General features: G+C 43.7%; 1 long non-coding RNA gene across 2 annotated transcripts; it reads left to right on the top strand.

Annotated features, from left to right (window-relative positions):
- The first annotated feature begins 10,748 nt into the window (after positions 1-10,748).
- Positions 10,749-23,061, top strand: LOC108493320. Of its 2 annotated transcripts, none has more exons than XR_001873432.1 (4): positions 10,749-10,956; positions 12,382-12,501; positions 17,372-17,509; positions 22,930-23,061. It is a non-coding gene; the product is annotated as an uncharacterized LOC108493320 (long non-coding RNA). The 2 variants fall into 2 exon arrangements; XR_001873433.1 differs by having other exon boundaries at positions 10,749-10,984.
- The last annotated feature ends 1,517 nt before the right edge of the window (positions 23,062-24,578 follow it).

Genomic DNA, 24,578 nt, shown 5'->3' with positions numbered 1-24,578 from the left:
TTATTGTCCGGGTGATGGAATATGCTAGTATGTCCATACTCCCTTTGTAAAAAGCCCAGACTAAACCCCAGACTAGTCGGTACATTGAGCACAATACAAAACCCGAGGGGAGGTGAGCCATTTCTTGAAATCATGGCATATTATACTTTGAGCAGAGAAGACACTGACACAGTTTTTCTGCTTCTGGTCCTGCCATTACCTCTGTGGCTAGCATTGGGATCATTGCAACGTGTTTCATGGCATGGTGTGGACATGCCCCAAGGAGCTCGTTGGGTTTTTGGGAAAGGTTCTCACTCCTATATTTTTCAAGGCAACAGGGTTTCTGTCTGGTTTCATTGTCATGTTGCAAACTTTTTTCCCCTGGAAATTGCTCTTTCCAAACTCTAAACTTAACATCCCTCAAAGAGCTTGCCCTTTGTGAGCCAAAATCCTTAGCTTCCGTCAAGTGAAGACAATGGAAAGACATGTTAGAACAGCCACACTGATACACCTCAGGCAAGGCTCAGCTCCACTCTTTTCTGGGGAACTGCTCAAATACATATTGGCTAGGATTTGAGCCAAGATTTTGCAGTTAATATTTGCCAAATTTAATCACAACTGCCCAGATTTGACACTGCCTTAATCCCATTGAATTGTTCCTTAGTCTGCAGCAAGTGCCTCCAGTTTCAATTAGACCATCGTGGTTATGGGCACTTTCAAAAAAAAAAAAAGGGATCAAAACCTGATTCTGGAAATCTGCTTGTAGAAACCATTAATCCAAACCAAGGTTGCATTTCAGCTGTCCAGTCCACAGCATATTATAAAAAGGAAAGATTTAAATAAACCCTCTGTTGGAACTGTATTGGACCATTGTAGCAAAAGATTGTGAAGACCAAACTTCCTTGAAAGAGAAGAAGAGTGTGGACTGGCTCATTGAAAAAAAGTCTCCCTAAGAAGCTCCCTCTTTAAATGAAAGAGAGATCAAACTAGAAAACAAACGATACCTACCTCAGGAGGCAGGCTTGCCTCCTGAGTGCCAGATAATAATAAATGATGTGTTTGTAATCCACAGCAGAGATGCAACGGCATTTTCTTTGACACCAAATGCTAAAGAGGGAGCAAATAGCTCTGTAAAGTGCTTTTTCCAATGCAGGGTGAAAGATCTTTCACCAGCAATAGGATGATCTCTGGGAAAGATTGCTAGTATCTTTTTATTTCATAGTAGCGTGAAGAATCCGACTGTGTTTATGTATCTAATACCAAATAATTTCAGGAAGAAAAGAGATTCAACTGCAGTTTAAGTGAGTCTATGAAAAAGAAATACACAGGAAGGGTGAGAAACTGAATCTGAAAAAGCCTGGAATCAAGGGAGAACTATACCTTTTTGCATCAATTCAGCTGGAAAACTCCTTTCAAATGTAAGGAAAAAGAGGGGTAATCCCACATCCTTCTAGAGGGCAGCCCCCGTGGTATTTGAAGAGCACTCCAAGAAGCAACTGCACAAGTTGGTCAGGGGAAATCAGGATCCGTGCACATTCAGTAGAAGTAAATGAACTCCAGGAGAACAGAACTGACTTCGTTATAATATGATCAGATAACTTCTATATCACTCCTCCACAAATACGAAATGTCATCCAGCATGACCTTCCCTTCAACTAAATAGTCTGTACCCCACCAAAAGATTAAAAGGCGGGCTTAAATTTACACCAGGACATTTTAATTCTCTGTATTAATGCCACCTTTAAAAAAGTGCAGCGGGTTTTATTTCCTGGTTATTTCCTGAGGCCACATGTTGGCTCAGCAATTCTGGGTTTCACTGAAACACCTGCTCTTTGCAGGCTCCACAGACCGAAGGACAAGTTAATTAGGTAACTTACCCAAAGGTCACATGATGAGTAAAGTAGGATTAGCACTCAAGTTCCTCCTGGCAACTAGTCCTGTGCTACGACAATTAGAAAAGGTTAACCATCCTCTTTTAGCTTTTGTTTTCCATCTTCCAGAACGGCGCAGCACGTATGCTGTGTTACATTGCCTCTGCAGTATTTTAGAAAAAAACGCACAAAACAAACAAAGAACTCACCCCAAAAAGGGCTTTGAAAATCGCCGTATCTGGTGGTGCTTGAGAGGGAATGGAGCAAAACAGTGGATTAAGCTAAGCACACTGAATATGAATTCTGGAAAATGCCCCACTCCCTTGCTAATCCCCACGCACAGACCTTGAGTGCCCGCTGCTCTGCGACACAGTCATGCTGCTGCCTGCCTTCTGCTCAGAAGGTGCCCTGGCTCCCCTTTTCCCTCTCTCCTGCAGGCAGATGAGACCTGGCAAATACTAGTAAAGGGTCTGCTAGCTGAGTTATGATCTCCTGCTTTAACTCCTGCTTGCCTGAGATCTCTTGCCTGAGTCCCCTGTGCCAGCATAGCCAGGTCAAGTCTGTCATTTGGCCTAAACCTTTGCAGAAAGCAGCTGCATGGGAGCCATTTGCCACGTTGCACAGTGCTGTGCAGGTCTGTGTACCTAGTGCCATTTTGCTCCTCAGCTGGACTGGTCTGTCCATGCCATGCTTCAGCAGACATGCCTGGGAGCACAGGTGAGCAGTTTTCCATGCACGCTGGTCCTCACCCACAGCCCACTGTTCTCTTCTCCAGCCTATCCTCACCCTGCCTTGCCTACTGTGGTGGCTTGCAGGCTTTGAAGGAGAAACAATGCTACAAAGGAGCACAGGCCTCTGTCCCTCCCCACCCTGGGGGGAGTTTGTGCTATCCTGGGCTGACAAGCACCCCCTAACTCAGCTTGGATCTGCATGGGTCAACACCTGATCTCCCCCAAAATGACTGATCCCTCGCTGCCCGAGTGCTACAGGACAGACAGGTTTCTGTCTTGATTTGGAGGCAGCTGTGAAGGGACAAAGTGCTGGTCTTCCTTCTTTGGAGGAGTTTTGTGCTACTTTGGCAGGAAAGCAAAAGTAAGATAAAGGACTTCTGATCATGCCAGGGCATGGTCCCTCCAACCCCACCTTGGCAGAATCTAGATAACAATGCATCACAAAGATGTTCTTGAGGTGATATTTTGGGACCACTGGCTGTGGCCTATCCTCCTCCAGCACTGTAAAAAGAGCAAATACAAATGTGTCTTCTCTTGGAGAGTAGTGATGGATTTTGGCTTTGGCTGGGGATGAAGTGTGTGTCAGCTGATGACACATATCTTATTCCCATGCTCTGGAATTCCTTAGCTCCCAAAGTCATCCCCCCAGGACTCTTCCTATTGGCCTAAGCAGCATCCCTGGGGGCAAGGGATCTATTTCCAAGCAAGGACAGCAGGTTCCCTCCAAGGAAGTTGAATGTGCTGAGTCCTTCTCCAGTCCCTTGAGTGCTGCACCTCCCTCCTCCTCTTGGTGGTGAGCAGATGTGAAAAACAACTGCCCATCATATTGCTGGTGTTTGCTGAAAACATTTCACCCACAACCTTCAGCAGGAGTGATGTGGGATGACCACTCACCTGCCACAGTACCAGAAGGCACATACCACACCAGGCAGCATACCTGGGTGGGGTGCTGCAGTACCCTCTCCTGCTATAAATACAGCCTTTAGGGGTTTGAAATGACAAAAATCCATTCACATTGCACTGTGCAATGGCAGACAGTCATTTCTCTGCCCACTAGGTGCTTTAAATTCAGATAGCTTTCTCATCTGAAAATTTACTGGACCATTCATCAGAAGCAGCAGTTTTAGCATCAGCCAGGACCACCTCCCAGATACTAGTTGTTCGGGATTGATATAACTTAAATTCGCGGCCATTGAGAGTAATCGCAAAAGCAAGATATGCTTCTAGGCTGTGAGCAGTACAACTTGACTTTAAAAAGTCAGCTCATATTTACCATGGCATAGAAAGAGCACCTGTTTAAACCACAGAAGGAACTAAAAGTGGGCATGTTTTGGGCAGTGATCCATTAATAGAAAGGGTGGGGCTTTGAAGTCATTAACAGCAATCAGCAACTGAAACAAAAACAAGGAAGGAAAATCAGCATTTTCTTTAACCCAGGGTATGCAGGAGGGTGAAGATCATGACTGAAATAAACCTGTAACATATCATGTCTCATCCCCAGTTGCCAGTCTTCTGACATGCCTTCCACTAAGACACAAGAACCTCAAGACACATCGACCCTTTCTGTTCCTACAGATATCCCTATTACTGAGTGGTGGCTAATGACCCTGAACAGGCCAAAGGGTCCAGAGCAAGACATTGTAATGGGAGTGTAACACTCATACATACAAAAAAATTGTACTATTTCCTCTGAGACCTTTTCATAAACCTTGATTAAAAGTCTATGGGGAAGGAACAAACTTTCTCTGCACAATTTCACCAGCAAGCAGTGTTGAGGGGCTTGGATGTTTTTGCCACCTCCTTCTCACTTTTTGCAGAAAGGACTTTCTGTGAAAGCAACAGTCTGTGTTGCCTAAAATAAGCAACTGGGGCTACTGCCTCACCTACCTTTCTGACGACATCACCAAGGAAATGAAACCTTGGGTGGCTGCCCACTCCCAGGGCCAGACCTGGCAAATGCAATTCTCATCAACTCCCTGTATTAGCATTGTCTGTCTCAGCAGCACAAAGGGTTTGAATGCTGAGTTACGTACAATTTCTAAAATAGTCAACAGTGTCCTTTAAGCTCGGAAAATATGCCTGGTACCTGCAATGGTACAAATCAATCACCAAAAAGCTAAATGGCAGAAAGCATTTGGATATGAAACACACTGAGTAGAATTTACAGTGCCTTGACTTAGTGCCGAACACTTAATACTTTTGGAGAGCTCCTGTGTTACGGGACTCTGTCACACAGAGCCCTTACTCTATCACAGCCATGTATGGCCACTTGAGACTCAGAAATGTGACAGTAAAGGTCACCAGCAGCATAGACAATACTTAATATACAGTTATTTTTGAAAACATCAAACTTATCAAAACTAGGAGATTTTTCACAATATCAAAGACATTTTACTGACATTCAATGAAGCGTTTCTCCTTAGATCCTAGGGAAAGGAATGAGCTTCATAAAATAGTAAATATCTTTGCATTTTATCTCTCGATGCCTCTATCTATGGAGGTATTTATACGGCCCCCATAACTAGTCTGTGGGCATTTACCTCACCTGATTAGAGTGCAGATTGACTAAAGAGACATGATTTGTCTGCAAAACCAAACTCATTTTCTTAAAAGAGCTTTCTGAAGGAGTGACAAACCTGTTAGTCATAGGACATTTTTCTGCAACAAGGTTTTCTTTTTGTTTAATGGGATGCTGCTTGGCTAACAGAATCACAAAATATGCTGAGGTGGAAGGGACCCGCAAGGGTCATCCAGTCCAACTCCTGACCCTGCACAGGACCATCCCCAAGAGTCATACCATGTGCCCCAGAGTATTGTCCGAATGCTTTCTGAACTTTGTCACGCTTGGTGCTGTGACCACTTCCCTGGGGAGCCTGTTCAGTGCCCAACTATCCTCTGGGTGAAAACCCTCCTTCTAATATCCAACCTAAACCTCCCCTGACACAAGTTCAGGCCATTCCCTCGGGTCCTGTCACTGATCACTGGTCACCACAGAGAAGAGATCAGTGCCTGCCCCTCCTCTTCTCCTCGCAAGGAAGTTGTAGACTGCAGTGAGGTCTCCCCTCGGTCTCCTCCAGGCTGAACAGACCAAGTGACCTCAGCTGATCCCCATACACCTTCCCCTCAAGGCCCTTCACCATCTTCGTTGCCCTCCTTTGGATGCTCTCTAAGAGTTTAATATTGTTCTTATATTGCAGTGCCCAAAACTGCACACAATATTCAAGGTGAGGCTGCCCCAGTGCAGAGCAGAGCGGGACAATCCCCTCCCTCAACCAGCTGGTGATGCTTTGCCTGATGCCCCCCAGGACATGGTTGGCCCTCCCGGTTGCCAGGGCACTGCTGACTCATATTCAACTTGGCATCGACCAGGACCCCCAGATTCCTTTCTGTGGCACTGTGTTCCAGCATCTTGTTCCCCAGTCTGTCTGTACATCCAGGGTTGCCCCATCCCAGGTGCAGAATCTGGCACTTCCCCTTGTTGAACTTCATATAGCTGGTGATTACCCAGCCCTCATATTTGACAAGGTCTCTCTGCAGGGCCTCCTTGCCTTCCAGGGAGTCAACAGCTCCTCCCAATGTTGTATCAATTGCAAACTTACTTAGTATCCCTTCCAGTCCCATGTCCAAGTCATTTATGAAGATGTTGAAGAGCATAGGCCTAAGATGGAGCCCTGTGGAAGCCCATTAGTGACAGGTCGCCAGTCTGATGTCACCCCATTCACTATTACCCTCTGTGGTCAACTCTTGAGCCAGTTGCTCACCCACCACATGATATGTGTCCAGCTGTGTGCTGGACATTTTGTCCGGAAGGATCCTATGAGAGAATATCAAAAGCTTTACTGAAATCCAAAAAGATTACATCAACTGGCTTCCCTTGATCAGCTAGGTGGTTTACCTTGTCATGAAAGGAAATCAGGTTGGATAAGCAGGACTTTCCTCTCATGAAGCCGTGCTGACAGTGATGAATAACTGCATTGTCTTTCAGGTGTTTTTCAATACCTCCCAGAATAATCTTCTCCAAAACTTTACCAGACACTGAAGTGAGACTGAGAGGCCTGTAGTTTCCAGGATCCTCCTTCTTGCCCTTCTTGAAAACTGGGACAACCTTCACCAGCTTCCAGTCAGCTGGGACCTCTCTGGTTGCTCAAGACTGCTAAAAAAATCATCCAGAGAGGTTGTGCAGTGACACAAACTAGCTCTTTGAGGATTCTGGGATGAATCCCATCAGGTAGATTTGTAGGGATCCAGCTGGAGCAGCAGGTCTGGCACAATTCAGGGTTGACTGGGAGTGTTTGGTGCAATGTAAATTAAAAGAGTTATCTCCGAAGGCATGACAGCAAACCCAATCAAAACACTAGGAGCCCGAAACTTGACTGTATTTCAGATCTTTTGCAGCAAAGCAGAGGAGCTTATATGCCCAAGTGTTTGGTCACTGGTGAATTCCCCATGGGACAGGAGTATCAACAAAAGAGCTGTGTATTACTGCTCTTATGTCCATGACAAGATCTGTGGTCTACTCCAGCCATTACCAGCTCCCAGAGGAGGCTTCTATTAGCACAGCTGAGCAAACCCTCAGGGTGCTCTGACCGGTGGGATATATTTTTGCTAGCCCCAGGGGTCATGGGTAGCTTCAGAGACCACCATGGGAGAGAGCAGACCCTCTTCTGCTTGCTGAGCTTTGGATCAAAGAGCTGCCTGTATTTCAGGCAGTGGTAATCCCTTGGAGAAGAGCCTCGTCCATCACTGACATGCCCAGTTTTGCTTCACAGGCTGACCAGCACAGCAAAGGAGACAGATGCTGACAGAGTCACCAAGACAGGTGTGGTGAGCTATGGAATCCTCTCCCTTCTTCCCAGGGTCTCGGGTGACCCAATCTGTGGCTTGCCTGGACGAAGGCACCATCCCCACTGGGTGACTGGGTGATTGCATCACCCTCCCAGGGTGAGGAGGAGCATCCAGTGGGGGGCTGGCTGCACAGGGCTCTGGGGAGAACCCACCACAGCCAAGGGAGCTTGGGTAGAGTGGCTTTTATCCCCTCTTATCAGTGCACCAGAGGGTACTCCTGCTGGGAATTTGGCAGCTCAGGCAGCCGGCAGCCTCAGGCCTGGCTGTTGGGGGGAGGAGGGATTAGCATACAAAATCTCTTTTGGGAAGATGTCCCCTGGAACTGGAAAGCATGTCATCATGTCACTGTAAGGTAATCAGGCAGCGCCAGGCTGCCGCAGCCTTATTACTCTCGTGCCACTGGAGCACAGCCCTTTCCTGGGCCTGGGAGGGCCTCCCCTCTCTCCCTGTACTACAGCATGCCCTGGTCAGAGCTGATGACCTCAGAGGTGTGCAGGAGCTTGCTGGCACTCTTGGCTCCAGCATCCCTCACCCCTCCAGCTTTATCCCAGCTGGCATCACCAATATGCCTGGTATGCCTTGCATTGATCCAAGTGGGATGCCCCCATCCTCCCAAACCCATCCCCAGCCTGCAACTGTAGCCTTGGGTTACTCTGTTGAACCTCCCCCCATACCCATGCCCCACCACTGGATGGGGAAAAGTAGGACAAGCACTGAGCCCATCCACTAGTTAAATGTGGCAGTCAGTGATTTTGCAAAGAGAGAGGAACAAGCTGTTACCTTCCTGAGAAGGAAAGGCCACTGCCTTGAAAAGAAAGCCTGCATAATAAATAATTTCTGAGCATTACTGGGCCAACCTTGTACACTGGAGCATGGAAGCCGGCAGCACTGCAAAACCTCAACTTGCAACACCACAGTCTGAGTTGTTTTCCAAAGCAGTACATCTGCACTTTCAGATGAACCCGAAAATCAGGATGCCCCAGCCATTGACTTGGAGATGTCACTTACAGGCACAGAGGGCCTCAAGATGCTGTAAGACCTCCTTTTCTTTTTGCAGTGCTTTCATCCCACAGAAAGCTGGCCTGCCAAAACCGGACATGAAACCTCCCAAAGCAACCCCTTTCAGGCTCTGACTCAGGGTTCTCCCAAGCTCCCCAACTGTTCTCAGGAGGCTTTTACAGCAGATGAACCTGGGCTGCAGCCAAGTTGGCATGAAGTTTGCATGAATCTTGAGACATTTTATGACCCTAATAATGTTTAGCTGAAATAAGTGGGACTGTTTACAGCCCAGGCCCAACCTAGCTAGAAGTACTTCTTTCTAGGGCACTGCGTATGTAAATCCTCTCACCTCTCTGTCATTGACCTTTCTGTGGGAGGAGAAGTGGTGCAGAGGCATGTGGATAGGAGAGTACGCTCCTGTAACTGTGCCGGCACCATATCCATTACGAGCTTCTGCCCTCGTTCTTAGAGGACAAGTTGCAGTAATAATATAGCCCAGAGAACATTTCCATCATGAGATCATGATTTCTTCTATGGGAGATGCAAGAGCATGTTACAATTTACTGGCCTTTAGCTGACCTATAACAATTTTCTCACTGTAGTAACATAATGCTGCAACGTTTTCTGAAGTGAAAAAGCAGTGACCACACTTTTAAACAGAGATTCACCTTCACTTTTACACTTGCAAAAAGGAACTTTTTTCTTGCTTGTGAGAGAACTCACAATTTTATATACTGGATTTTTATATATCTGATTTATGCTTTCCCTCAGACAGCTCTGAAGGCCAAATACTTGGACTGACAACCATGAAAAAATTGTAACACAGGGACAAAAAGCAAATGCTAATTTTGCTACTGAGTACCCTGAAAGGGAGATTTATACTTTTGAAAATGCCTGAAAAGAAACCCATGATGTTGTGAATAAAACGTCAATATATTGTAACCAGGACAGGGCATCACTGTTGATTTATATTGATGCAATATAATCATGCTTGTTATAATCATTTCAAAGGGAAGAAGTTCACAGAGAAGTGTAATGGATGACTCAGGTTTTTGTCATTGCAAAACAATACAAGCTGCAGAATTTATTGCTGCATAATCAAGTTTGTATTAACACCAAATGTAATCAGATACTAACATCTATCTCCTAAGTTTTCTCAAAACAGAGTCTGGCCAAAGTTTTTCCCTCAGCTTTGTTCAGCTCAAATCCTAGACTGAATGAAAATGGTTCTTGGTGAGAAAAATGCACCCTACAAAGAGAGATTTAAGAAATTCTGTCTATTTAGCTGATCAAAGAGACAGCTGAGACAACTTAGTTGGGGTTAAAAAGTGTCTACACAAAAAAGTATCTAGATAGAGCAGTTCTTTACTCTGAAATGTGGAAGCTGAAGTTCAAAAAATTGAGAGAAGAAATAAGTCTGTAATAGTGAGGGTGTTAGTACTGGAGGAGAGTCACAAGAGATTTCCAGATTTTCCATTATTTGAAGTCTTTGGTTGACAATGCATTTTTTTCTAAAATAATATGGCTAGTTCAATCATAGATTATTTTGGTGGCAAATAAGAAAAGAATGAGTGTGAAATGCAACTGCTCATGACTTGGCCAGAGCAGATCTCCTCTTTAGGCATTCACATAACTGTTCCCATGGCCCTGACACACTGTGGAAGACTGCAATTCCCTTTTCTCCATGATCTGTCTTGAAACACATCTAGGGCACTGACTTTGCTTGCTGTTCTGTAGAGAGGTGAAGCCTCAAACACAACTGCTTTGTGTTCCAGCCACCACTTTCAAAACACCCCATTCTTCAGGACCACAGGTACCTGGGAGATCTGGTCATCCTTTGTACCTGTTTAGAGCACATAATTGGCGGTTTGAAAAGGCAACATGCCTTTGGGTTGAGATGGGATTCTGGAACAACTTAGCTGTTTACTCAGTACCAGAAGTGCACAGAAGATAAAATTCAAATAAAAAACCTCTGCATAGATTTCTTTACTTCCATATCCTCTCTATGGTGGAGTAATATTAAATTTGAGTCAGTTCCTCTGCTAACTCAGCTAATAAATCAGACTTGCTCCCAGTACAAATCACACTGGATCCTTCCCTTTCCTCCACAAAGATTATTCTAGGTCCTTGGAAAAATCCCACAGGATTCTCCTTCATTTTTTTAATCCCCTCTGTTCTTTGCCCTGTCTTATTTTCATTCTCCAGTCCCTGTCTTTGTAGATAGGAGCTGCGTTCCCACCAACGTCATTAGCATATCAATTGTTTGCTCAGAGGACGGTCATTATGACTCTGTTCCTCCCTGTTATTACTAGTTGCCCTTAGACTGGTGCTAAAGGCCTTGTCAGCAAAGACAGAAACAGAAAACATTGCAGGATAGAGCAATGGCCATAGCAACAACATCACATTAATCAGAGTCTGTAGTCTATGCAAAGACAAACTTCCCAAACCAACAAACTGCACACCAACAAGTTCCCTTTCTGTCCAGAAACTAGAAACCCCGAGGTATTTGCTCTCAGACCTCCCTTCTCCAGGTGAGAAAAAGAATTAGCTGGGAGCAAGGTAAGCCTTTCACAGGGCCGTTGCCTCTTACTGTCAAGGTGGATGATAGAGCAAAGAACTTCTGGGTTGCCTAAAGCATTTAGGTTTTACAGCCCCCATGGGGCTGATAATTGGCATTCCCCCGCTTTAGGGAGCACGCATGGGACAGATGGAGCTGAGAAGCCAACCTTTCAGATGTCAGAGGACTTTTGAGAAATAGGCTAATTGAGGTGTTAAGAAAGGAATAATAATAATAATAATAATAGTAATTCACTTATATTTGGCATATGTGCATTTATATAATTTACTAAAAATAAAAAAATTTATATATATATAAAATGGGTCTCAACATCTGTTCTAGTAACAGTGACATGACTGTAGTCTTGTGAAGCCAAAGTGCACATCTAGCATCTTCACCACTGTTGATTTGTGAAGGTGTTAAAATCCTCAGGGGTTAACCTTTGAAATAATTGGCTCAAACTCAGTCACATAGTTGCTGCTGCCTCAAGACAACTGCAAGTTGGGGGGTGCATGGACAACATCGAGGACATGCACACTGGGAGGCACAAACATTTGCATTCACCCCTATCACTTTTTGAAAGGCTAGGAATTATTGCTGAGTTATTTAAGAGGGTAAAATAAGATAAGTATGGCTTCTGAGATAGAAATTTTCTCTAAAAAGCCAGATACATTCAGGAGAGGGGGCGGTTTAAAACTGCTGGCTCCTGATCTTCCTGTCTTATGCTCTTCTTCTCCTGTACCACCAGGAAGTTAAAAATCTGAGGCTGCAGTACAGAAGACAATACCAAGGGAGACTTCATGTTACTGTGCTGCAGCCAGGAGGGCCTGTGAGCCTTCCTGAGCAGGTGTACTGATGATAGAGGTCAGCACAAGAGCAGCACTGCACAGAAAGTCTTAGAAGGAAGGTCTCTGAAAGACACCATCTGACTTAGACAATCTGTGTGTTTTGCCACAACTAGTGACAGTCCTTCAGCAGAGGGAGACTCCAGGCTTTGCATCATGGGCTGTACCCAGAGACCAAATAGGTAAAATAGCCACAGAAAAGGTACAGGGAACTGAGCATGAGCTGGTATGCTAAATACACTCATTGACCATCAGAGACATCCGACCATACCTTCCCTGTGAGGCAGAATGGGATGCAGAGGCAGGAGGTACCTGCTGTACAAGCCCAAGGCAGCCAGCACTGGAGGAGGAGATTGGGATAACAGGTGCTGCTGTTGTACTGAATTATCAGCACAGAGGCAGTCTTAAAAGAACGATCAGGACTTTCAAGGGGACATGGTGGGAATGCCACCAGATGCCAGAAAGGACAACCAAAACAGAGTAGTAATTTCTTCCCCATGATTCGTGTTTGCCTTTTCACTGAACCACAAGACAGGGGACTGTTCATGTTGCAGGGATGATGTAGCTGTGGAAGGCTGAAGGTTAGCAGGCAGCTGGGGTGTCAGTCTGAAGGCCAGCTTGCCTCTCCAGAAGTGGACTTTGGATGTGTGCAGACATGGACTCCACTATGCGAGGTACTAGACTTGCTAAAGGCGATCTCCCTGGGACTGAAGCCCACTGTTTTTAGTTTGCGGTCATGGCACATTTGTTTGCAAAGCACTATTCAGTCAGCCACAAGTCACAAGGTTCAACCTGCTTGGACTGTGTTTCAGGAACCTTAAACAAACAAACAGCAAATCATGAGATAAGGAAAAAATAAAATTTTCTGAGGAAATACTCTCAGACATGACAGTAGAAGATGGTCAAACTCTTATAAACTAACATGTAAGCCAGGTTTGTCTCCTGGATCTTCTCTGTATAGTCATTTTAAAGCTCAGCCTATGGCTTATTACAGTGCTAATGGGACCCACTGCTGTGCAAGAGCATTCAGCACACGGCATGGCCCAGCCTGCTGGGACCCACAATGCCTGTGGGGGCAGTATCCAAGTCCTGGTCAGCACTCTCTTTTGTGCCTGTTTATCCCTGGTCTGTAGATCAATGGCCTCAGCCTAAGTGTGAGCCAGACTAAGAACAAAGTAGGCAATCAGAGAGTTGGAGATGGAGTGTGATCTTGATCCTACAGATGTCTCCTTAGCAGTGAAGTTGGGTGACTTGTTTATGTAATGTTAATAATAATAATGGCCAGTCTTCGCGAGCGAAGATTTGGGAAAGGTCATTAACCCTTCGAACCTGCGCAGTGGATTTTTTTAGGTGAGACACAGCGTGCGCTGAACTGAGCCCACCCTTTAATCCTGAGGTTCATCTGCCGGGGCCGAGTGAAACTCGGGCAATGGCAGTGAGGGTCTCAGAACGTAGGTTTGTTTAGAGTGACCTTCTCTTAGATGGATTGCCTCACAGGGCTAACGAGCTCCATCTGCCCGGGGGGCCGGGAATCGAACCCGGGTCGCAGCGGTGGGAGTCCTGCACCCTAACCACTAGACCACCAGAGGCCCCTTATGTAATGTAGTGCAGATAGGAGTCACCTCTTCCTTGGCAGAGAAATGGCAACCTGCCCAGGGGGAGTGCATGGCCTGACATGCACAGAAGTTGATAGCAGGCTAGTAGGAAACCTGGAGTCCCTTCTCAGCTCACTCACTGACTTACGAACATATTGAATAGGACATTGCTCAATGGACCAGCTCCATGTTGAAAATATTATTATTTAAAATAAATATTTACCATCTATACACACACTGGATACTGACTTTTGAAACAAACACTAGTTGCTAATATTATTAAAATACTTCTCCACAAATCCATCTTGGTTCTTCTGTGAATGAGCTCTCCCTTGGATATATCTGGATTTCCTCCTATGAGTGTTGGTGAGGTTTGGCTGTCAGTTTTGACACCTCCAGACTTTTTCCAAGGTCTATTCTCCTTTGGCTGAAAAATAAATTCCTTTCTGAAGAGTAGAGTAGGCAGTTACCAAACAGAGTAACTATCGCAAAAAGCAAGAAAAGGCAGAGATGAAGACATTAGGAATGATTTCCTAGCAATCAGCACCAAACAGAGCCTGTCTTTCTAAGGACCTTTCATCCCTGTTGTTAGTTAACCTTCCTGAGTGCTGACACTAAGATGATATTACCAGGAAAAAAAAATCAGACATATGAATGAGATTTGCAGGTAATTCAAAGCACAAAACCAATTTCCTTAGAGAAAGTTGCAGTTCAAAAGGCTTTCATTGAGATGTGACATGTGGCCACACCTCAATGAATTGTTTTCTAAAATTACAATGGTTAATCAAATATAAAACTGAAATCAAAAATATCAGTATGCATTTATTTGCAAAGGACACTATCCGGTCCAATATACAGGATTTGAATGCATCATTAGCAAGTTTGCTGATGATACCAAACTGAGAGGTGGTGTTCACTCTCTTGAGGGACAGAAGGCCTTGAGAAGGGTCTAGGTAGACTGGAGCATTGGGCTATGATAAATAGGATGAAATTTAACTAATCCAGAGTAATGCTGAGCACAAGTATAAATTGGGAGAGGAGTGGCTTGAAGGGAGGGTTCTGGGGGTGCTGCTCAGCAGCAGACTCACTGTGAGTCAGCAGTGAGCCCTGGCAGCCAAGAGGGCACCACGTTCCTGGGGCACATCAAACAGAGCACAACCAGCAGGTCCAAAGAGCTGATTATTCTGCTGTATGCAGTGTTGGTGCAGTCTCATCTTGAGCACTGTGTGCAGTTCTGGGCCCCACAGATTAAGAAGGATGTGAAGGTCACTGGATTCAGAGAAGGGCAACAAAGTCGGTGAAAGGGCTATAAGGAATGCCTAATTAGGACTTGTCTAGTTTGTAGAAAAGAAGTTTGAGGGGTAACCTCTTTGCTCTCTACAGCTCTCTGAGGAGGGGAAGTGGAAAGGGAGATGCTGAGCTCTTCTCCCTGGGATCCACTGATAGAAATGGTTCAAAACTGCATCAGGGGAGGTTTAGACTGGACATTAGGAAGCATTTATTTACTGAGAGGGTGCTCAAATACTGAACAGGCTTTCTAGCGAGGTGGTCAGTGCCACTTAAGAAGCAATTAAGCAATGCCCTAAACATGGCTTAACTTGTTTCACCCTGAATTAGTCAGGCAGTTGAACTAGATGATCATTGCAGGTCCCTTCCAAATGAAATACTCTATTCCCCTAACCCCTAGTATTATGACTAATGTCTCTATTTGTGGGCAGCCACAGTGGGGGTTTTCAATGCTGTTGGGAAGACAAATGTCTGGTTACTTCCCTGGTAGACTGGGAATATTCCAGATAGCAAGTATTTCTTCAGATACTCGGATCTGAAGAAACTGAGGCTCAACTTCTCTGGAAGCAGGCAAGGGGCGAGCTGAAACACAGGCACTGTTCCTTTCTCGCTTCTGTCATCCTTGCTGCCCTTAACTCAAGGTTCAAGCCCAGGCGAGTAGCTATGTCACATGCATGGTGTATGGTATTTATAGTTAATTATTATTGTGGCATCTAATAATATAGAGTATCAAAACTGTTAGCTGCGTATGCAGACTTAACATGCTTCTGCTATTGCTGTTTGCATCAGCACAGGTCAGCAAATGATTCTTCTGGTATGTGACTGTTTAAAGTATGGGTTTATGAGGTGTCAAAGATGTCAGTCACTGTGATGATATGCTGATAGCATTCATCATCAGCCAGTGTCACTTCTTGATTGTAGAGCTTTAGGGCAGCTCTGCTGAGCAGGTGAGTTGTGATCACTAGCAGAGGAACAAAGCAGCAGACTGGGCACGACAAAGATGATACAAAAAAATGAACAAGTTATACTCTGCTGACTAGGGAAACATACTGCCCTGACTAAGACAAGGTGGGTAACTATAAATGATGTCACTGGGCTATGCTTCAGGTTCATGGCTGCCACTTGAGTCTTTTCGAGGAAGGTGAAAGCTACGGTCTTCAGTGACATGTGTGGCCATTAGTTGTGTTCAACTGAATGAGTCTTTTTTCTGCATCAGGACCCATGGTCATAATTGCACTTTAATTTTGCTCATGAACAACCAGTCTGAAATCAGTTTGGCCCTTACCATGTAAATCTCCAGTGACTGTGGCAATTGTACCTGCAAATTAGGAGTTTGAGCTTATAATGCTACTCTATTTTGCTTACTCATGTTTTCCTTAGCCAGCCTTTAGCTGTTTTGTGATGTATGAGGAGAAAACCTGGTGCGTGCATGAACTGCTGTCATCCCTGGACATCTCTGGCACCCTAAACACTCAGCCTAAAGCACTTCAGCATGGTTCTGAGGCAGCGGAAGGTCACTTCTTATAGGCCCTCTCACATGGTCTAGGACCCCAGTTAGGAAGTCTGCAGCAAGACCAGAGTTAAAACAGTAGCAAAGCTTTTTTTTTTTTTTTTTTTTAATGTGAGATAACCTCTAAAAGAAGTGGGGCCGTGAAAGCACAGCCTTTGCAAAGTATCCAAACTCTGCTCATAGCATACGGCATCAGTCACTGTTTGTCTCTGCAACGAACCAAACTCCCACGATGGCAGTTGTTCTGTTTCCATTGTCCAATGCTGAAAAAAAAGAAGAAAAGCACCATTAAAAGGATGTGTTGCACGCAAGAGGCAGGGCATGTTGAATTAATTTTTGAGGTATTGGCCATGTGGTCATTTCCATTTCATAAAACTTGTGTTCAGTAGGATCGCAAGCGCATGCACAGACAAAACGAATGATAAATGAGCATCTGCTTGCTTAAAACCCAGTGTTTAACATAGTTTGTTTTCTTAAGAAATTAAAACACATCTTGGCAGTCTCCATCCCATTCCAGAAGGGGACTAGTATCTCTTCCTTTCACTTTGATTAAATGTTTGCTTTGATAAAATACTTAGTAATATGATTTTTTTAAGTTAACTCATTCACAGAAGAGACTTGACTAATGGAGGAGGATAGAGGAGGATTTATACTTTTGGGGGCCTCTGTCATTTCTTTACTTTTTGTCCAGGCATTCATGGAGGCTTGTAAATTTCCCAAGACACCTAGGTTATTTTAAGGAAAAGAGATTCCTGTTCAATTAAAGCTGATCAAAAAAAATTCTCCTCTGGTTTTATATCGTTCTAATGGACAACTGAAATGTCCACACATACTGCCAAGAAATTGCACATTAATCTCTGAAGTGATGCAGGTGTGTTTCTTAGCACATAGGGCATCCTTTTTAAAAAGGCTGGAAATACTACTAATATACCAAATGGCTACCACACATTTCAAGCCTCCTCCTTTAGCTGCCCCATAAATGTCTCGGTGTGCATGGCTGGCTGTTGTGTGCCTTTCAGAGTTTCCCCACAGGTAGGCTCCAATTATCAGTAATTAAAACCAAAATAGGCTAATCATGTTGCACTCCCAAGGGTTTTTAATGTAACATGAAAAGCCTATTGGAATGCACTAATGGTTTTTCTATTTTAAAAGGAAACTGATTATTTGGCCCAGCCCAGCAATATGAAAATTCAGTGGGCAAGAAGGAATTTTGTGAATAAACAACGAGAAGTATTTCATTTGGCATCAGCAAGCAGAACACTGGAGAAGCAGCCATTTTGCTGAAATATGGTATTTATGCTACTTTGACATTGCACTTTGTTTAAATACATTAAGATAATTTAACCACATCTATAAGAGGCCGAAAGGCTTGCTGTTCAGCCTTTCCCCATCTGCAAAATCTGTCACCTGGTGTGCAATATCAGAGGGAGGTCAGAGGCAGAGGCTCTGACTGTGCTGCCTAGCTGGATAGCTTTCATTTGGATGCCTGAGAACCAGAGAGGTGGTGCAAAGACTTCTGCTGACTCGGGCTAACATTGGTTTGGGCCTTGGATGCCTCGGTTTGGTACAACAACAGTGAAAGACAACAGTATTTACATTGAATCCACTTATGGTTTTCTCTCACCACGAAATTGAGTGAAATCTGATAGTCTATTAAAAGATCCTCTCTTTGAAAATATTAGTTTCTATCCATCCTACTCCATCTGGGCATGGTATTGTTTTAAAAAGCAGGATGGATTTCAACAGGAGGAAAGTCTGTGTATTAGGTTATTCTTTATATTAAAAAATAATCACTCTAACATGCCAGGATGCATTACAAAAATTTAGTATTGAAATGGACAGGGTAAGTTGTGCTTATGTAAAACATTCTAATCATTTTTTTTCCCACCCAGAAATGTAAAAAAAGAGTCTGAACTCTGCACTGTAACTTGCTATATAAATAATATAATGATGCTACCAGCAGGGTTACATTCCCCTTGTTCAGAGAAGGCCAACTCAACATGAGCTGAGTACTCCACTAAAAGACTGAGAAAAGGCTGACAAATATGAAATTTCCCTCAACTCTGACCTGCTTTAAAGTTCGCATCCTTAAAGAATTGCTAAACAGATGACAAAAAGGAGCAAAGTAGTGCAACTCTTCAGTAAGACAGCTGCTTTCTCAGTAAGCTCTATCTGCAAGTACATGATGTAGCTGGACTGTGAAGTGGTTCAAGCAAACTCATTTGACTTTGTATTGCGAGAGCCTCAGCAACACACACACAGAGCCGCACACCTCATTTCAGCCAAGAGACAGTAACTTCATAAGCTGGACAGGTGTGTGATTGCAAGGCTCTGGTTCTGTCTCCTGCTCAGACAGGTTGGGATGGGTGAGCAGGACTCATGGTAACCTCTGCAGCTGGGCAAACTTAATCTTTACTGGATCAGGAAAAGTCATCCAGAGTCGGTGCTGAGTGAAAACAGAATGTGACGCACTGAAAACAGAGCATGTCCTGCAGTATGCTCCCAGCGTCCTCTGAAGAACATGTATTCCATGAAAGTGCAGCCTAAAAAATGAGGATGCAGGAAGAATCAGGTATGTAGCAGAAAGGGAGAAAGGAAAACCAGACATGTCCTGTGCACTGCCCACTTCACAGCCTTTCCTAACTTTCTCACTGGTTTCCTTTTCTAGCTGGAAACTTCTCATGCTTAGTTACCAGCTGAAGCCACATAGCAAAACATATGCGTAATTCATTCGTGCATATAGAGCTAATTACATGCTCCACTGGTTGGCTAAAGGAATTCACACATCCCACCAGCCAAATAGTTTTGGACCAAGGAGCTGAAAAGCTAAGGAGGCGATATTACTCTAGCTAAAATTTTAAGTGAAAGCATGACTGAGAGAGGAAAAAACACACATACATCTAGGAAAAGTTTGAATGCCCCTTAGAAACGAACCATCTGAGCAAGTTTGTTACGGATGATGTCCATATGGTATTTTGCAGGCAGGTGTGAACTTGCTCTGTCTGCATTCAGAGCTGGCCGAGCACAAGAAAGTCTTGGACAAGTGAGGTCATTAACTTCGGTTGTGCATGCTGTTAACACAGCCACACAGCTCTCCAACTGGGGCATGGGAGACCTTCTTTATGCCTGCCTGTGTAGCAGATATTCATACGGGACCATCCGCCTTTTACACTGACACTTCTTTGCAGAGAGAATGGGGCTTTGTTTAAGAAGAGCCGCCAACTATTCACTACCAGAGAGACCAAGAAGGAATTCAGACATGATCCTATTGCATGGAGCCCTCTGATTGTCATTTGTCTAAATGGCCGGTAATTGCATAAAGTTACAGCTAAGTGACCAGGTTGAGACTTTTTCAGAAACCCAAAGGTCTAAAAGTCAGCTACTGAATCCATATGCAGGCACTTCAATAAAGGCAGCTTGGTTTCCAGAGCAGCCAAGCCTCCCAGCTCTTCCCAAGACTAGTTGAAATGTGCAGCACTTGTGAAAATCACCTTTCACGTCTGTGGCTATGGATATCAGGCAGCCTGTGGTAGGCACCAGCACTGGCACATGTTGGTGGCATGCCTGTGTGACATGAGTGGTACCTCTAAGATGTCAGCCTGTGGGAACCACATGAAGGAATTTAAATTCTAGCCTTGTCTCTCTGTCTGGCTGCCAGATTCTGACTTGGATTTTGTCTCTTATCTCATCCTCTTCCTCCCCCACCCTCCATTTTAATTCCTTTCCACCGCTTTCACCCTGCTGTGGTCTTTGACCTGCTCTCATCCCTCCTGGCTTCTTCCTTGAGAACATGGTCTTGCAGGGAAAGGAAGACAGAGTGAAACATTAGACTGCATGTTACGATGATTAAAAGGCATGTAAGAAAACCAAGGCTGTCATTTTAATCTCTCACTAATGTTCATTGGCATGTCTTTGAGATAGGGTACCGTGCTGACAATAGTGATGGACAGGGTGTGAGATTGGCCCCTTGAACCCAGGGGCCTCCCAGGAATAGATCATGTCTAGACCTGGTTTGCATCAAGAGCCAAACCGGATAAGCTGATTAGCCAATTAGAAATAGTTCAGCTAGTGGAGTAGAGGGACCAAAGAGAGCAGAAACTGGAGGTCATGTGGATATCACAACTGATTAATAACCCTGTGGTGATGTGGAAGCTGGGAGGGGCTTGCACTGAAGTGGGAGGAGGAGCTGCAAGTAAAAAAACAGAAGATGAACAGAAGAAGTTTTTGTGTATGTATGTGTGTGTGTGTGGTTTTTCTCTCTAGAACCTGACCAAGAAGAAAGATCAAACATCAAACCTAAATGTGGAGAACAGTGGTATTTGATCTCCTGCCAAAATATTTCTAGCATGTCCTTTAAATCATATGTCATATGAAAAAGTCTCACTCTAGAGATTTCATTTCCAATCTTTACCAGCATATTGCTTTTCATTCACTTTATTACCATCAGTCTCTACTATATATGGATACTACTAACACTAAATATGGTTTTCATCATGAAACTCCTAGAATTTTCCATTGTGGGCACCATTTGTCAGGCATAATGTGAATCATAGGAGTTTAAAATTACTTACTTGGAACATCATTGAAAGCCAAACAGAACCAATGCAGAGGTAATAACTTTAAATAAATGGAAGACAGGCAAATCTAAACTCCATTTGGAAGGACACCATCTCTGCATCACCAGTGCTCTAAATACAGGTCATACTCAATTAAAGATGATCAGGCTACTCCTTGCTCCCTTGGTTCCCAAGACCATGACCTTCTTGGTGGTATGCCTTGCTGGCAGAGTAGCATTACCCCTTGGTGAACTGCAGCCCAGTGGGTCCCTTCCACCCAGGCATACCTGAGGCATTCAGGAGCCATCAAGCAGGACATGGTTAAACATCTCCAAGTGACAGAGAACACAGGATCCCAGTGCAGTTGGAGTACCCATTTTGAGCATGTAGGAACAATGTCTGATTTTTTTTAAGAGTGGACATGGCTCAAGGTTGCTTAGATTCAAGACAGGATGCAAGTGGATAACTCCCTTAAGCTTCTTGATTTACAATATTGCCTTTATTTCTGGTTCATAGGCCACAGTTGTGTATTCAGCTAGCCAGACCTCTTTGAGAGGCTGCCCAAAGCTTTCTGTACCAACAATTCACCTTAACTGAAGATGCGTGTCTTTAGGCTTTCCAGAGTAGAGACCTCTTTCCCAGAAAACTCCTTTCAGTGTGACACTCTTTTGACCAGCAGAAAAGTTTTCCTAGCAATGCCTGATCTGCATCTTTCCTGATGCACTTATGTCTTTGAGTTCTCAGGCTGGGACAACAGGTACTTTCCTTCTTCTCTGCAGAAGCTTTGTTTATCTGAAGTTTATTTCATGCTTCTTCCACTGTTAAAGAGCCTCCTTGCACACTTCTCCAATTCCAATTTTGCCAGTCTTCTGCACTACCGTGTTGCTCCTGCCCTGCCTTCCTCCAAACAGTCTGTATCTTTTCAGAAGTGCAGTGCCCAAAACTGGACCATGTACTGCCCCTGAGGCCCTCCCAGTGCTAAGTAGAATGTATCATCTAAGATCTATTCCTACTTATATATCCCAGGATAATATTTGACATTTTCACAGGAGTATGACACAGTTGCACATTTGACAACTCCTTCTGTGATCTGCTGAAGTTCTTCCCAGTTGTTTTTGTGCAAACTTTCTAATAATTGTCATTATGGGCTTATGCTGATGATCATTCCTGTCTAAGTGTATGTATTGTGTGTCTTCATCAAATTGCATTATATTTTTTTTTCAGAGCATCCATCCAGTGTGGGCAAGATAATTTTGAATTCTAATCCTGTCCTCTACCAGACTCACAAGTAATCTCTGCCTGGTGTCATCTGTAAATTTAATAAACATTCTCAATATTCCATCATGAGGTCATTAACAAAAGTATTCAACACTAATTCCAGATGGTCTCTTACATTTCTGGGCAACACAGAATGTGTTGAAGCATTCCCATGACTGACAATTCCCTCCATTTGTGTTATTGCTGAGAACTTTGGGTCTGGGCTGTGTGGTCACTGAGGTTAGAAAAAACTCTTGCATGTAGATGAAGTGAGCATTCCTGCTGGTATGGCATGCTACAACCCCTTCCAACCTAAGGAACAGAAAGAGCTCCGTCTATCTAGTCTGTAGGAAATAGATTAAATTCTGCTTAGTAACACAGGCACTTTCCCCCACCTCTTCACTTATTCCTAGTGGTACATTTATGTCGTCAACTCATCCCGATTATTGAAATTTCATTCTTGAGCTGAGACAAATGTATTTTTAAGGCAACTTGTTCTGGTTTAGAGAAAGAGTCACTACTCATGATTCCTGAGAGTAAATGCTGGCTTGAAAGACTTCAGACTAGTGTCCTAAGCACCAGTAACCACAAAAAGAATAAAATAATGTTGAGACTCAAAAAACCCTCATTTTCTCACCTATGACATGATGTTTCAGGAAAAAGACTGTACAGGGAATAAAAACCACATGATCAGTATGTGCTCACATATACACCACAGCAAACTACAGAAGAGGAAGACCTTAAAACTAAGAAGGAAAATGTTTTTTGTCACAATGCCACAGAAGGAATGAGAGAATAATGCATCAGTCTTAGATGTTGGCATAGTAGTGAAAGCAGCATAGTGAAATCAGCATTTAATAAGCATTCTCTGTATTCTAACTTGGAGTTTTAATACAGATTACAGCCTCACTGAAATCACAGAGACATGGCTGAATCACTCATATGACTGGAATGCTGACAGAAAAGGATGCTGCTTGTTCAAGAAGAATGGACAGCAAAGAGATAAGAAGCATCACTTTGTGAGCATTGTATGTATAAGCTTGTTCTGACAGATGGAGTTAGCCTTGCTGAAAGTATGCAAAGGTGGAAATAGGACACTATTGTCAGAGTTTACTGGAGTCTGTTAAAGGCCATCCATTTATGAAGATAAGATGTATGAGGCTCTTTGAGAATAACTATCAGAGACATCTGAAGCACAGGTCTTGTGGGAAGTGGAATATTTTAGCTACAGTTAGAGACATTTGTTGAACAAACAGAATTCAGCAGCATAAAAACTCTTCAGCCCCTTTATGGCACAGTTTTATCACAACTTTTGTTTGTATTCAGAAGACCCAGAAAGGAATTAGAGGAAAAAGGTCCTCTAGGTTTGAGTCTCAGCACAGAGTCTCAGGGAGGAACAGTGTAAGAAAGGGAAGGTGGAAGGCAACGTGGATGGGAGTTACCATGAAAAGGTAAATTTCATGGTCCTTGGAGAGGCAAGTCAAGAGAAGAGAAAAAAACTAACCCAACGAGTTTCAGACAGACAGACTTCAACAAGCTTGGGAAACTGCCAAGAAACAGAGGACTTAGAGAGAGTTAGTTCCCCAAAGAAACAACACTAAACACAGAAGTGGAGATGCAGAGAAAAGACTAGAAATAAACAACTCTGACTTCTTTTCACTGGTCTCAAAGACAATAAGGAACCACAACAAGAAGAAACAAAACCAGATGTCCAAGGATGAGTATGAACATAGTCATGTAAAGCAAGGTCTGGAAAATTAAAATTAAATTAGCAAGAGACACAGAAGGTAACAGAATTTAATCATTCACTAAAAAGGAGATGGAGGAAAATGTTAGCTCATTACTCCAGGAATGGAGAAGATAATAGGGAGATTACAATGCGCAGATGAAAGTGTTTAATGTCTTTTTTAATTGCATCTAAAATGGCCAAATGTGAGGATGCAATTAGCACAGCTGAGAAAAGTGGTAAGGTTTAAGGCTAAGTAGGAAAAGCTCAGCCTTGGGAGTATTTAGGAAAACAAGACTTTATACACAGAAGAAAAGCTGTTGTGTTACCATGCATCTCAACAAAGCATCTGGCTCCAGATGATTTTAACATGTTGAAGAAATAGTCTGAAAAAGGCGTAAGGGATGACAGAGCAAGATCAAGGGATTAAGTTCAGGTAGACTCTGGAGATTGCACACGTAGTAAATTTTATGATGCTAAAAATGTAGAAGGATATTTTGGTTAGAAAGGAGTCCCTGGGAAAAAAGGATCTGTGGGTTAGCTGAACCTGAAACAGCAATGACAGGCTGGTGTGGAAAAGGCAAATTATCACATGGAATTGTGCAAACAGGAATTCAAGCCTCCACACCATAAAAAGTGGCACTGCATTCTATTTGTCAGTCGGAAGGCCTTCACGAAAATTTTATTTCTTAAGCTTAAGGATGCACTTCTGCAAAAATGAAGAGCAGGAACTGCCCAAAATGTAGAAAATGCAGTTTATGATAAAAGACAGAAAGAATCATGGTGGTTTAAGGAAGACTGAAGGAGAAATGATGACTTA

This window comes from Lepidothrix coronata, unplaced genomic scaffold (genome assembly GCF_001604755.1).
Source record: "Lepidothrix coronata isolate B3197 unplaced genomic scaffold, Lepidothrix_coronata-1.0 Scaffold16, whole genome shotgun sequence".
In the NCBI taxonomy this organism is placed as follows: domain Eukaryota; kingdom Metazoa; phylum Chordata; class Aves; order Passeriformes; family Pipridae; genus Lepidothrix; species Lepidothrix coronata.
Note: the sequence above shows the minus strand (reverse complement) of the source record. Positions and strands in the feature narration are given on the sequence as shown.